Source organism: Gobius niger (assembly GCF_951799975.1).
Source record: "Gobius niger genome assembly, chromosome: 8".
Lineage (NCBI taxonomy): Eukaryota > Metazoa > Chordata > Actinopteri > Gobiiformes > Gobiidae > Gobius > Gobius niger.
The window spans coordinates 14,251,670-14,264,216 of NC_136859.1; positions in this window are offsets into that span (position 1 = coordinate 14,251,670).

Genomic DNA, 12,547 nt, shown 5'->3' on the forward strand with positions numbered 1-12,547 from the left:
CTGAACAACTGTGTGTCACCTCTGTTCTCTGGCCTCATGGTGAGGGGGGGCTCTCTCAGACCTTCCACCAGAGCCTCAGTTAACAGGGATTGTGTGCTCCCAAAATTTACAAGATCTTTTGGACAGTCGAGCTTGTCCTTCAGAGGGGCGACACTGTGGGACTCTCTCCCCACGGCTCTGGAACTGTAGATGAACGTTAGCATTTTTACCAGAGGCTCAAACAGTGGCTCATATCGGGCCAAATGTGCCTTATCTAGTTTAATAATCAGTTTTATTGTAACCTTGTTTAATAATGTGCTTTATCTTTGAATCCTAAAAGCCCCCTAGGGACAGGGGTTGAAAATTAATACATGTGCAAAAACACTTTACACATTGCTATGTCCATATTAAATAAATAAATAAATAAAATGAAATAAAAAAATTTAAACAAACAATCGTGAACATATAAAATCAAGATTGCTTTGTTGCTGGAATCAAACGTGGATTGTTGAACTGGCAATATTATATTATGTAGTATTTTTTCCCCCAAAACATTGAAAACATATTACATGACTATACAGCTGATAGACTTCAGTGAAATGCACCTTGTTTTGTGCAGAGCAGTGTTGAGTTTGGGGTAAGATGTGAAGGGAATATATTTATGAATGAAGGATTCTTAAACTAAGATAACGTTTGAGGGACCTGCTGGTTTGACAGCTGCTCTAAGTGTGAGCAGATGTTTGGTGCTTAGAATAAAGTGAATTTTCATTTCAAATATTAATTGGAAACACGATTTTTAATGGGAAAAAGATCAACTTCATCAGTGGAGCAAGAGGAGCAGACTGAGCCTCTACGGAGCTTTTCTGGCTGGGACCCCGAAAATGGACACAACCCGGGACCCCGAATGTATTAAGGTATTGCCTCTTGTGCTACTTTGAGCCAGAAATACATTTGTTTATTTGATATGGACACAACAACTGCACTGGACAAACCAGATGCATTGTTTTTTTGTGTTATAGCAAAACTGCAAATTTGCAACAGAATAAAAAACAATCAATTACAATATTTAAAAAGGTAAACAATACACATCATCAGTATACTTTTTTATACAGCGTTACCATGTGTGCAGCTTTGACTTGACTTCCGCCACTGTTTCAGACCTCTGTAAAAACTGTTCACATTTTAAGTTAATATGTATTTAATCTGTTTATTTTGAATATTTGAATGGATTATGTATAAAAAAATATATATAATACAGTTAGTAGTATTTTTCATTTAAAATCATCTTGAAGTCATCTGGGGACCCCAAACCAAGGCTTCACGACTTCCCAAGAGGTCCCGGCCCCCACTTTGGGAACCACTGCTCTATGGCAGGGGAACCCAGTGCGGCTTGGGGCCCAAATGTGGTCCTCAGACTAATTTTTGGAGGCCCTCAGACTTCTTTCTTTCTTTCTTTCTTTCTTTCTTTCTTTCTTTCTTTCTTTCTTTCTTTCTTTCTTTCTTTCTTTCTTTCTTTCTTTCTTTCTTTCTTTCTTTCTTTCTTTCTTTCATTTGTTTGTTTGTTTGTTTGTTTATTTGGTTGGTACAGTACATATTAATGAACAAACATGGATACATGCATGTAAACACACCACGCCGGTCTCTATTTTACATGTTTTTAGTGAGATGGAGCTGACGTATTGGGTCATGGTTTGAACCTCTCTTAAAGGCACTCACTGCAATGATCGATGAAAACAGTTTGGACTCTTTCGTTCTCAAAGTGTCTTTCTAAATGAGAGACGAGCAAACAGGATGGGAAATCATATATAAGAACTTGTATTGGGTTTTAATGTATAGAAAGAGTAAAAGCCCTAAGCCCCTCCCCCCACCACCAACCACTCTCACACTACATTCATACGGGTGGCGGGTGAACTGTCTCGCCTCATTCCTTTTTATGTTTTTTTCTTCATTTCAAAGAACTCAAAATGGCTCCTTTTCTTTTCAGTCCAATCATCCTCAAAAGCCAACACACTGTGAACCCCCACCCCCCACCTGCCCCTGCTACGCTCACTTACATGTCCGGACAAACTGGTTCAGGTGAACATACGCAAATCGGCCCACTACTATATGCAAACGAGAGGGGAGCAGTAGCACCACATGCCACGACACAGGGTTAATATGAAGGTAATTGTCAAAGCTGTGCTGTATGTGACATGATAAACGGCAGACAGTCTGACAGCAGCTCCTCAGGGCTGCACTTGGTCATACTCGCTGAGCTACAGGATATTCAATCATCAGACAAGTACTCACTCAGAGGCATGTTAACTGTGGACTGTAAAGACTCAGCTCATGTAATCACATAACTGTCCCGCCGGTCTACACTGGACTAAAGTGATGTAAGTGTTACATTTGGGCCAGAAAAGAATCACGATGTACTGTAGATTTCTAGGTATTGGAGACAGTTTCTTTTTGCTTCATATTAAACAGGGTCAATTGATTTGGGACACTTCCACTGAAATAGACAGTATCATAAGTTGAAATTTCTCTTGTCATCAAAGTTCCAGTATCTGTCTCCATTTGATTAAACAAACAGCAGAGTTAATTATAGAACATAGTGAAAGTATGTCACCACACCTTTAACATGTGTGCTCATGACCCTTTTTGACCCCTGCATTACTCAGGAATTATGTAGATAGAGAGTTGGTACAAAGGTGAGTCAGCCTAATACAAAGACATCGGAATAATACAGCAAAAACAGCTCATTATGAACGGCAGACATATTGTGTCCCTTTGACTGATGGCTGGAACCTGAAGTGATTTATCATGTGCCGAGCTCAGCACATCCTTACTACATCCGTCACTCCCAGGTCATAGCCCTTTGTGTGTTAACCTCTTAACTCCCACCTGAGCTGAGCACATTTTCCTCAGTTTGGCTTTACACAAATCTAAAAGCTTCTTGGTAAAAGTGTCAAAATGGCGACCGAAATGTGATGACGCAATGAAAAGGTAACAAAAAGCATGATGATAATGAAAAAAGTGATGAAAACCCAACAAAAAAAGCAATGAAAAATGTAACAAAAAAGCAACAGAAGACCAACAAAAAAAGCCACAAAAATTTGACAAAAAAATTCAATGAAAAGCAACAAAAAAGTGAAAATTGACACAAAAATATGACGAGACCGCAACAATAAAAGCAATGAAAATTGTAATGAAAACGCAAAAAGTGGTGGCAACAATGCAAGGAAAAAGATCCGTTTCGATCAATGTTGTAGCTTTCAAATGAGACGCTACATTGGCCTATAGGCTGTAAGCTCCAGTCAAGAAACTTTAAGATTTGGATAAAGCTGAATTGGAGAAAATGCGCTTGGTTAAGGCAGGGGTTAAGAGGTTAATATGTAAATGTAAATGATCAGCAGTAAACATACAGACGTGTGGGAACTTTAATAGAGAATACAGTAGGAGCTGCCAAACAGCTGCTAATTAAAGTGAAGTTTGTGGCACAGTCGGAGCAGTCTTTCCCCCGCTCTAATGCTGAAGGAATGCAGTTATTATTGCCAGTATTTGTGGTGAATTATGTGTCAAGATAAACACAGCGCGTGCTCTGAATGCCTTTTCTACTCCCTCAGTATATTTTTATTAGGCGCACACATTTAAAGACGCGCCAGGAGATTCCCTGATAGACTGTGCTCCTCTGCCCCCTCTCTACTCCTGCCTCTGGCCTGGAGCGGCTGCACAAGGAGTGGAAAATACACTCACCTAAAAATACACGCTGCATAAAGAGCACACTCACAGACTCACACGCTACAAGTGTCTCTCATATTGGAAAGCACAAGGCCACCTGAGCCCCCCCCCCCACCACCACCACCGCACACCCGACACCCGTCCTGCTGAAATTAGTCCAGTACTGTAGACATGTGGCCCCGCGGCTCTGCTCTGATCCAAAGTCCTGGGACATGAAGAGGTGGGCGCGTGCTTATGACATCACGGCCCAGTTGACTTGCATGCCTCTGGCAGTCACACGGGGCATCACCAGGTCTGACGTGGACCGCACACTTGAACGGAGGGGCATGAGAGGGGGGTTAGAGGGGGATCAGGCCGGGATTGAGTGGATGATATGACCAACATAACTATATTTGTGAATTAAAGAGAACTTTTGTAAATTAATGAAATATCAGAAGGCTTTCACTACAGTCTTATCATAGACATTTGCCGTACTTTGATGATGAAGGAATTAAAGGGATCTTTCAGGATTTTTGACATAGGGCCTCATTTCCTAGTTATATTTCAAGAGTTTAGTGAAGCTAAGCTAGGCTAGTGCATGTCTATAGTAACTAGTAGCCTGCATTAAAAAACCTCTTCAAAATCATGGGGTCGTCCTCCAAACGTTGCCATATCTGATTTGTAGAAAGCTCCTTTGTGAATTCCACATGTGTAGTAATGCCGGCCGCAGGTAACAAACTACTGTAGATCCGGTAACCAAGCAGATCACTCCGCCGCTGCGTAGCTTACAACCAGGAAGCTGATGCTGCTCAAATATAAGTTATTTTAAATGCAAAATGATTATATAAAAAAAAAAAAAATTCAGCCAACACAGACGTTTATATCGGTAGTCTGGTGTTATAAGTGATTTGCCTCAGGTGCACTGTGCTTGGGTCAGTCTGTTTTTAGTGCAGGCTACTAGTTACCATAGACATGCACTAGCCTAGCACTAGCTTAGCAGCACTAAACTTAAAATATAACGACTGCATGAATTAAAGAAATATATATATAAATTTGAATTATAAAAAAAAGAAATATATATATCTCTCCAGAAATCAACAACACTCTGGATAGCTAGGAAATGAGGCCCTATGTCAAAAGTCCTGAAATATCCCTTTAAAGGTCTGTCAGTGTGTCCCCAAAGTTGTTGGCATATTGCTATACACCAAGAAAAGCTGTTTTCATTCGTCAGACGTTATGCTTATTCGCTCTAATGTTAGTTTCCCTTTGATATTTTACTTTAGTGCAGTGGTGTAGCGTCGGGACCCACCATTACCCTGGCATAGCAAGACTTGAACTTGTAAAATATAACGCTCTACGCTCCCATTTTGACCATTTGTCCTGCCCAAACTTTTTATGATGACTCAGGTAGAACGTCAGTCTGTCTACGTGCTAGCATCTTTCAGACAGACATAAAGACCTGCAGTTCTCCCTGATGGCAGGACTGAGGAGGGTGTGTGGTGATGGGTGTGTGATGGGTGTGTGATGGGTGCGGGGATCTCCCTCATGAGCCAAGGCAAGAAAACACCCTCTTTCCAGGAGAGAGAAGCCACTGTGCATTATATATTTGCTTCCTCAGTGTCTTGCGGTCAAGGTTCTGATTTGTCAATGAATTCTATGATTTCATTTCAGTCTTATTCGGCCTGATGTCTGTGAGAGAGGAGCAGATGAGATCCAACGCGGTACATGTTCACAGTGACTGGAGCAGGTCTGAAACACTAAATCACTTGTTTGAATGGCTGTGTGCGGCGTAGTACTGTTTGTAATGGTTAAATAAAGGCTGCTGTGTTGACATACCAGCTCTCATACGCTCTGAATAGACCCTGGAGTCCACTTGGTTCATATTATTGCCATGTCAAATGCACGCTGGGGAAGCTCTAACTCAGCTTTGTCACATCGGAAAACTTTATGACTTTATTCATCACCAATAACCGGGGTTTCAGCCAACACTGGGAGGAATGGTGCACGAAAACATGGGGAGATTCACTGACCGTCCACAATGCCCATAATTACCATACTGTGAGAGAGGGATAAAATAGATTTCTCAATGTTTTCTTGTGAATATTTTTTAATACATGCACCAATCCTAACCTTTTGGGAGAGCGGGCCACACACCAGTGCAGTAAATTGAGCCCAGTAATGCAAAGGTTTGATTTGTGGGAGTTCGCTGTGACCCCTCTAACTGACACAGAGCTAAACTTGTGTTAGTTCCTGTGTCAGCTGTGGCTATAGACAGAGTTTATTCTAAGACAAGTGCCAGAGAAATGATGAGCAAAGCAGCTTTGAATAATGCATTTGTGTACAATATCCTGTCAAAATATCGTTTTGAAGGCCATTCACACAGTAAGACGCATATGATTAACTTTACTACATTTTCTATAGATAATCTACTTCAGTCCTCACCTGTCAGGTGTCGGTTATTACTCCAAGTTCAGTGTGACAGTTGCAGAGTCTCCCTCTCTCTCCCCCACACCTCCCCCTGACCTTCCTGACCCACATCCAGCACACATGACTGAGACCATGTGGCTCTGACGGTGGAAATATGGAGACGGATAGTTTTACAGCGAACACCCTCTCACCTCTCGGCGGACCAGACTGTGCTGCTGGTCTCACTTAAACCAATTGACTCCTGACTAATCACTGCCTTATGCCAGCAGTTTATGATGAGCTTAAAACAGGACACTTACACAACTTGGCTTCAGATTCATTCAAGTGGGAACACTTTTTATAACTGGTCAGCACTGACCTCCAGAGATCCACAAAACTGGGCCTAGTTATACAATATACACTTATATTACGCATATTATGAAAATGTAATTCATTTCAAATGTACATCCCAAATGTTTGGGGCGACAGTGGCGCAGACAGGAGTCGTCTTGTGACCGGAGGGTCAGTGGTTGGAATCCCGCAGGTGCACACTTGTGTTGTGTCCTTGGGCAAGACACTCCAGCCACCTTACCTTCTGCGTCTAACACTGGAATGTGAATGAGTTTGTCTTGGTGTAAAGCGCTTTGAGTGCCTGAAGGCACTATATAAATGTGGCCATTTGCCATCTATTTATTTGCATACAGTGAATTATATTCCAAAGCTGTGGAGCACGTTGCCGACAGAGATTAGAGGCTCAGTCTTAAATCCCTCTTGAAAACGCACCTTTTCTCGCAGGCTTTTAATCACTGAGTGAGATGTGTTTCAGATTATGACGTCTGTATTACTGGATTTGTCTTTGTTTTGTATTTTTGTCATGTGATAAGACTGATTATTAATTCTTTCATTCTTTTATGATGTGTGTTCAGCACTTTGGCCAACTGTAAAGTTTTTAAAGTGCATTATAAATAAAGTCGCTCCAAACCAGGCCGAGATCAAGATCAAATGAGGACTAGACCGGGTCTTAGGAGGGTCTAAAAAGATAAATGAGACAAAATGATGTCTAAACTGGATGTAAACCATGTCTGAAACAGAAAAACACCAAACTTAAATGCAATACTGAAGCATATATTAAATGATCTCTTCTCAGTTCAGATGATCACTTCCCACTCGTGTTGGCCCCAAACCTGGAAAAAACCTGGAGTTTTGCATTATGATGAGCATCTATAAATAAGATTAAATCATACTTTTAATCAACCTATATGTATATTGTATTTATTTCCAAAGGTTGGACCCTAGAAATAACAGACTCTCTCAAACGTCTCCTCCATCAACCAAGAAACCTCCAGCCAAGTCATCGAAGGAAGGGTTTATAGAAGGATATTTCAGGTATTTCCAGCCTGATTCTTTGAATATCTGCACCCTTGCTAAAAATGGCAAAATGTGAAAGGTTCCACCAAAAACAAACTTATTTGAAGATTAGATACAATATTCTTAATCCACTCCAAAGGAAATCGTTGTAGCAGTGTTTGTGGCAGATTTCATCGCTACAAATAAAACCTTTCTCCCAAACATTTATGTCAATGATCCACAGAAAATGTTCAAAGTGTTTTTTGTTTCCCTTTTTACCTGCAGTGTCTCGCCTTAATCTTGAGCTGATTTAGGTCAGGACAATCTTCAGAGGTTTTCGTCTGTCGTGCACTTTAAGTCGTATAAAATAGTATAAAATAATAATACATGTATCTTTTTATATTTACACTTTTTTTTTTTTTCATGACAGACGATGTCCCTGAATTCCTCCAAAGTCCTGTTAGCTTTTTGCAGATGTCCCTGAAGATTTCACTTGCTCACTGAACTCGGATCGATGCCACTCGTCCGTCCATCGCACGCTTTACTGACCATGTGATCCGCTCAAAACCGCGCTCAAACTCTGCCTTTGCACCCAGGACCCGTCCACATGCAGCCCTAAACTGCACTTGATATCATCACACACGCATCAAGCTTTCAACATATCTGGAACTTTTTTTTTTTTATGATTTATGTCTTAATAGTGATCGCAACGACTTCTATTTTCCTGCGAATAACCACACGTGTATGTAATGCAGAGAAGGCATACGTGACCTATTTCAGTGTCGTACCGCAGCTCTCATTGGTCTCTCTGACAGGGACACTACCTTTTAAAAGCCTGTGGTTTCTACAGGATATGGGTTTCTGTCAAGCGCATTTTTCTTTCTATTTCCACAAAATATGAAAGTGACATGCACAGGTGGAGGAAGTTCTTAATCGGTACTCGAGTGAAAGCCTGAGATGACTCGATAAAGTTGTACCACTATTGTCTCTAACAATGTAAAGCTCTTCTCTGATTTTCTGTGGGGTTGAGTTCTCTGCCATTTTGGTTTGATAAAATCACATTTATTCATGAATTGTCCTTGGACACTCATTGACTTTGTTTCCCCAAGCCTTTAACATCTCATGACATGCACCAATCTGCATTGAGGAGATGCTAAATTTAGATTTTTAATTGGTTTATACTTGGTGATTGATCTTCTTCTTGTTCTTGTTCTTCTTCTTTCCCCTTGTCTTTCTCTTCTTTTTCTTTTCTTTTTCCCTTTCTTCTTCTTCTTCTTCCTTTTCTTTTTCTTCTTCTTGTCCTTTTTCTTCCTCTTCTTTCCTTCTTCTCCTTCTCCTCCATCTTCTTATTCTCCTTCTCCTCCGTCTCCTCCTTCTCCTTCTTCTCCTCCTCCTCCTTCTCCTTCTTCTCCTCCTCCTCCTTCTTCTTCTCCTTCTTCTTCTTCTTGCTTTTCCTTTTCTTCTCCTTCTCCTCCTTCTCCTTCTTCTTCTTCTTCTTCTTCTTCTTCTTCTTCTTCTTCTTCTTCTTCTTCTTGTTCTCCTCCTTCTCCTTCTTCTTCTTCTTCTTCTCCTTCTTCCTCTTCATCTTCTACTCCCAGTAAAGAGGCATAAAACTCATCACTAAAGCACTAGCAAGATCGAGGACCTGTCATCCATTTAAAACTATGGGTGATGATTTTGTCCAATCTTCAACTCTTTTGGCCTGGGATAGACTTAGTTTAGATCTGGTGGTTTTATTATTTTCCACATTCATCATGCACGTGACAGCATCATGTCTAAAATGCTGATAAACCTGAATTACTATAGCTCACGTCTACAAAGGGAATACTCCTCATGTGAGCTATATATATTGTGGCTGTGTTTCATTTCAGTCCAGGAAATACTTTACTTTCACTGCACTGAGGTAATCACTTCCCACCGCATGCCTTTCCTTTACATCAGTGAGATCTCACTTTCAACTGAGCGATTTGAGCTGCAGCCACAGAGCGAGGACATGTTATTGCTGATTATATACTGCATGTACTATAGGTCTGATCAAGCAGTGAGTCCTGTTGTGACTGTTTTTGCACCAGTGATGTTGGATGGTAAGATTTTCCCCTCAAGAACACAAATAACCTGTTATCGAGAACCTGTTATATTTACACTACTCTTTGGCATAGAGCGTCCCAGGTTCAATCTCCGGCTATAGGGGGCCTTTCTGTGAGGAGTTTGCATGTACTTCATCACTAAAAACATGCACAATATCCTACAGCCAGGTGATTCAGACCATTAGCTTGGCTCCACCGGCTGCCCACTGCTTCTAGACGTCACTTCAGCAGCACTGAGGAGAACTCATGTCAGATCAATAAAGTGTAACTCAACTCAGTTATTCACATTCATATCTGCTGTCTATTGGGTATACACAGAGTCTTCTATTTCATTCTCTCTTATTTTACATGCCCTTATGGACTTTATTTATTTTTACTACTTTATGCTTCATGTTACAAAATTGGACCGACAAAGATTCCTAGTTTGACTCTGATTCTGGAATAAGCCTACAAGTTAAAAAAAAAAAGTCACTTATTGCCTCTGTTTAAAGCTGAAGTACCCGATTTTTCCTGCACAAACTGTGACTTGTTTTGCTTTGGCCAAACTTGTTTCTATCTCACAGAAACCCTCCAGCAGGTCTGAATTGTTGTGTATGCACCTTTTCCAGCTTCAAGTAGTGGCAAAGTGAAGCAGGGGGGACCAGTGACCACCCCCAACATACAGTCACTCATTTCAATCATTTTCATTGCTTCTATCGTCTATCGCTCAATAGCTAATTAGGTAAAGACGATGCAACAAAGTCAGTTTTTTGCTGTGTTTACAACATTCCCTGTGGTGGTAAAAACAAATCTACTTTAAAACAACAAAAAGTCATGCATCCCTGCTTGTGGTCGTGGTGTAGTGCAGCCTGATTTATTATTTTAGTCATCTGTTTATGAAGTGCCCAAGTGGAGAGACACGACAGTTTCATATATGTATAGAACAATATAAGAAGCAAAAACAACATGGTTTGTGCTGAGTTTGCCGGTGCTCACAGTCCAGCTTGTTTGAAAGGAATAGTTCACCGTTTTTCCATACTGAGATATGTTCTTACCTGAGCATAGACGAGTTGATACTGTACCTGTCTGGTCTTTGTGCGTGTCCTCAGTCACGCAAAAAGACCAAAGATGTTGCTAACCTCTCCCAACATATTCTTATAGCTCCAAACGGGGCACACACAAAGACCATACAGGTACGGATCAACTCGTCTAAGCTCAGGTAAGAACATATCTCAGTATGGAATAATGGTGAACTATTCCTTTAAGACTAGTCTCCTAATAAAAACATAGATACAAGTATTTACAAAAGGTCTTTAGTCTATCAGAGGTCGGCAAGTTTGCTTTGAGACGCTCCAAATTTCTTCCCCGCCAAAAGTCCAGGGGCCAAACCTCTCTATTTTAGCCCAAAATGAAATAATCCCAATGTTTAGCATCATATTTAAGTGGGTATTAGGGGGGAATTTAACAACAATTTAACAAGCATTTTACAGTACTTTAACATGTATTGGATCTCTAGTGGTTGTAATAGTCATCTAGAGGTTTGGGGTTATCATTGTTGCACACATAGCAGATAAATAGAGATAATAAACTACTATATATGTCCTAGTAGTTGAGGCAGAGAGATGCTGAGTTGACTTGTGCCGACAGTGTCAGGAGCAGTTTGGAACTACAGGTGGAGGGTCACAAGGCGTGGAGCTCCTCAGTGAAGCAGCCCTCTCCTCGGCTCTTCCATATTTAATCGTGGAGATAAATTATTCGGTCTCTGTGTGTGTCGAGCCGTTGTGCATTGGGGCTCTGCGTGTGTCGGACAGGAGCGCCGGGGACAGAGATGTGGCCGGGAGGCTGCGCTTTGCCACGAACGCCGGGATCCGGGGGGGAAACGGAGCGACAGCAAAGTAATCAATTAATAAACAAAATCCATGGCTCTGGCTTTTTTTTTTTTTTTTTTTTGACACACGTACGAAATGAGCAGGAGTCGGGCTGATCACGCATTCAGCACACACAGGTAATATTCAGGGTGGCACAACGGAGCACCCGAGCACAAAACCCTCCTCAGCGTCGTGAGTTCGAGTCCCAGCCCCAACAGTCTCTCCCCGCTCTTCACCATTTCAGGCTCATCTGTCCTGAATATGAGATGAAATACAATAAATCTTGATCTAAAAAACCTAATAATCTTACTGCAGAGTCGACAAACTGTCCCATAAAAAGCTAAAATACGTCTCAATCATATGCACTGAATGTGGCACCGCTCTTCAGAAAGAAGTCTGTAGTGCCCCCCTCAGGAAGTCTGAAGAAAACACCAGTGTTAAAAGTTAGTCCGAGATCCTTTAAGGTGAGACATCCTAATTAGTGGTGGGCGATGCATCGTCAAAAGCAGTGGTTCCCAAAGTGTGGACCGCAATTTTTGACATTTCTGACTTTGAATTTGAAGTACTTTTGAGTGAAAACAGCATATTTTTGTGAAATTAAGCCACATATCAAAATACAGTATCCAAATAAACTGATTTTTTATGTTTTGCTCTTTAAATTGTAAATGCTAATTGCATTTCCTGGCCTGAAAGGTTTAGAAAGCCCTGGTCTAGCCTACAGACAAGATAATATCTAAATAGCTGGAGGATATGCAAAAAATACAGGATAAAAAGTGGGGAAAAATGATTACAAAAATAAAAAAAAAATGGGGGAAATTGTGGAAAAAATAAAATTATGAAAGAAATAGGAAAGAAATGTTTAAACATTTTTTTGGAGAAGCGTTTTTGTGCCCCTTTGTAGTCTGTTCAAGACCACTATGTTTTGAGTGTCAAAGCAATATAGATTTAGATGTTTGCTTCACATTTTTGTATATTTCTGATGGTTTGCAAAACATATTGCTTTATTATCAAGTCCCCAAAAACATCGATGTTCTTTTTGGTCAATATCGTCCAGCCCTAATCCTAATCAATGTGGAAGACTAAGTAAGGACCTACATGTCCATCATATTTCTGTTCAGAGCCAATAACACAAAAATATTCCAGTATAGTTTTATTGTTACATGATAGCAAAAATGTATATAA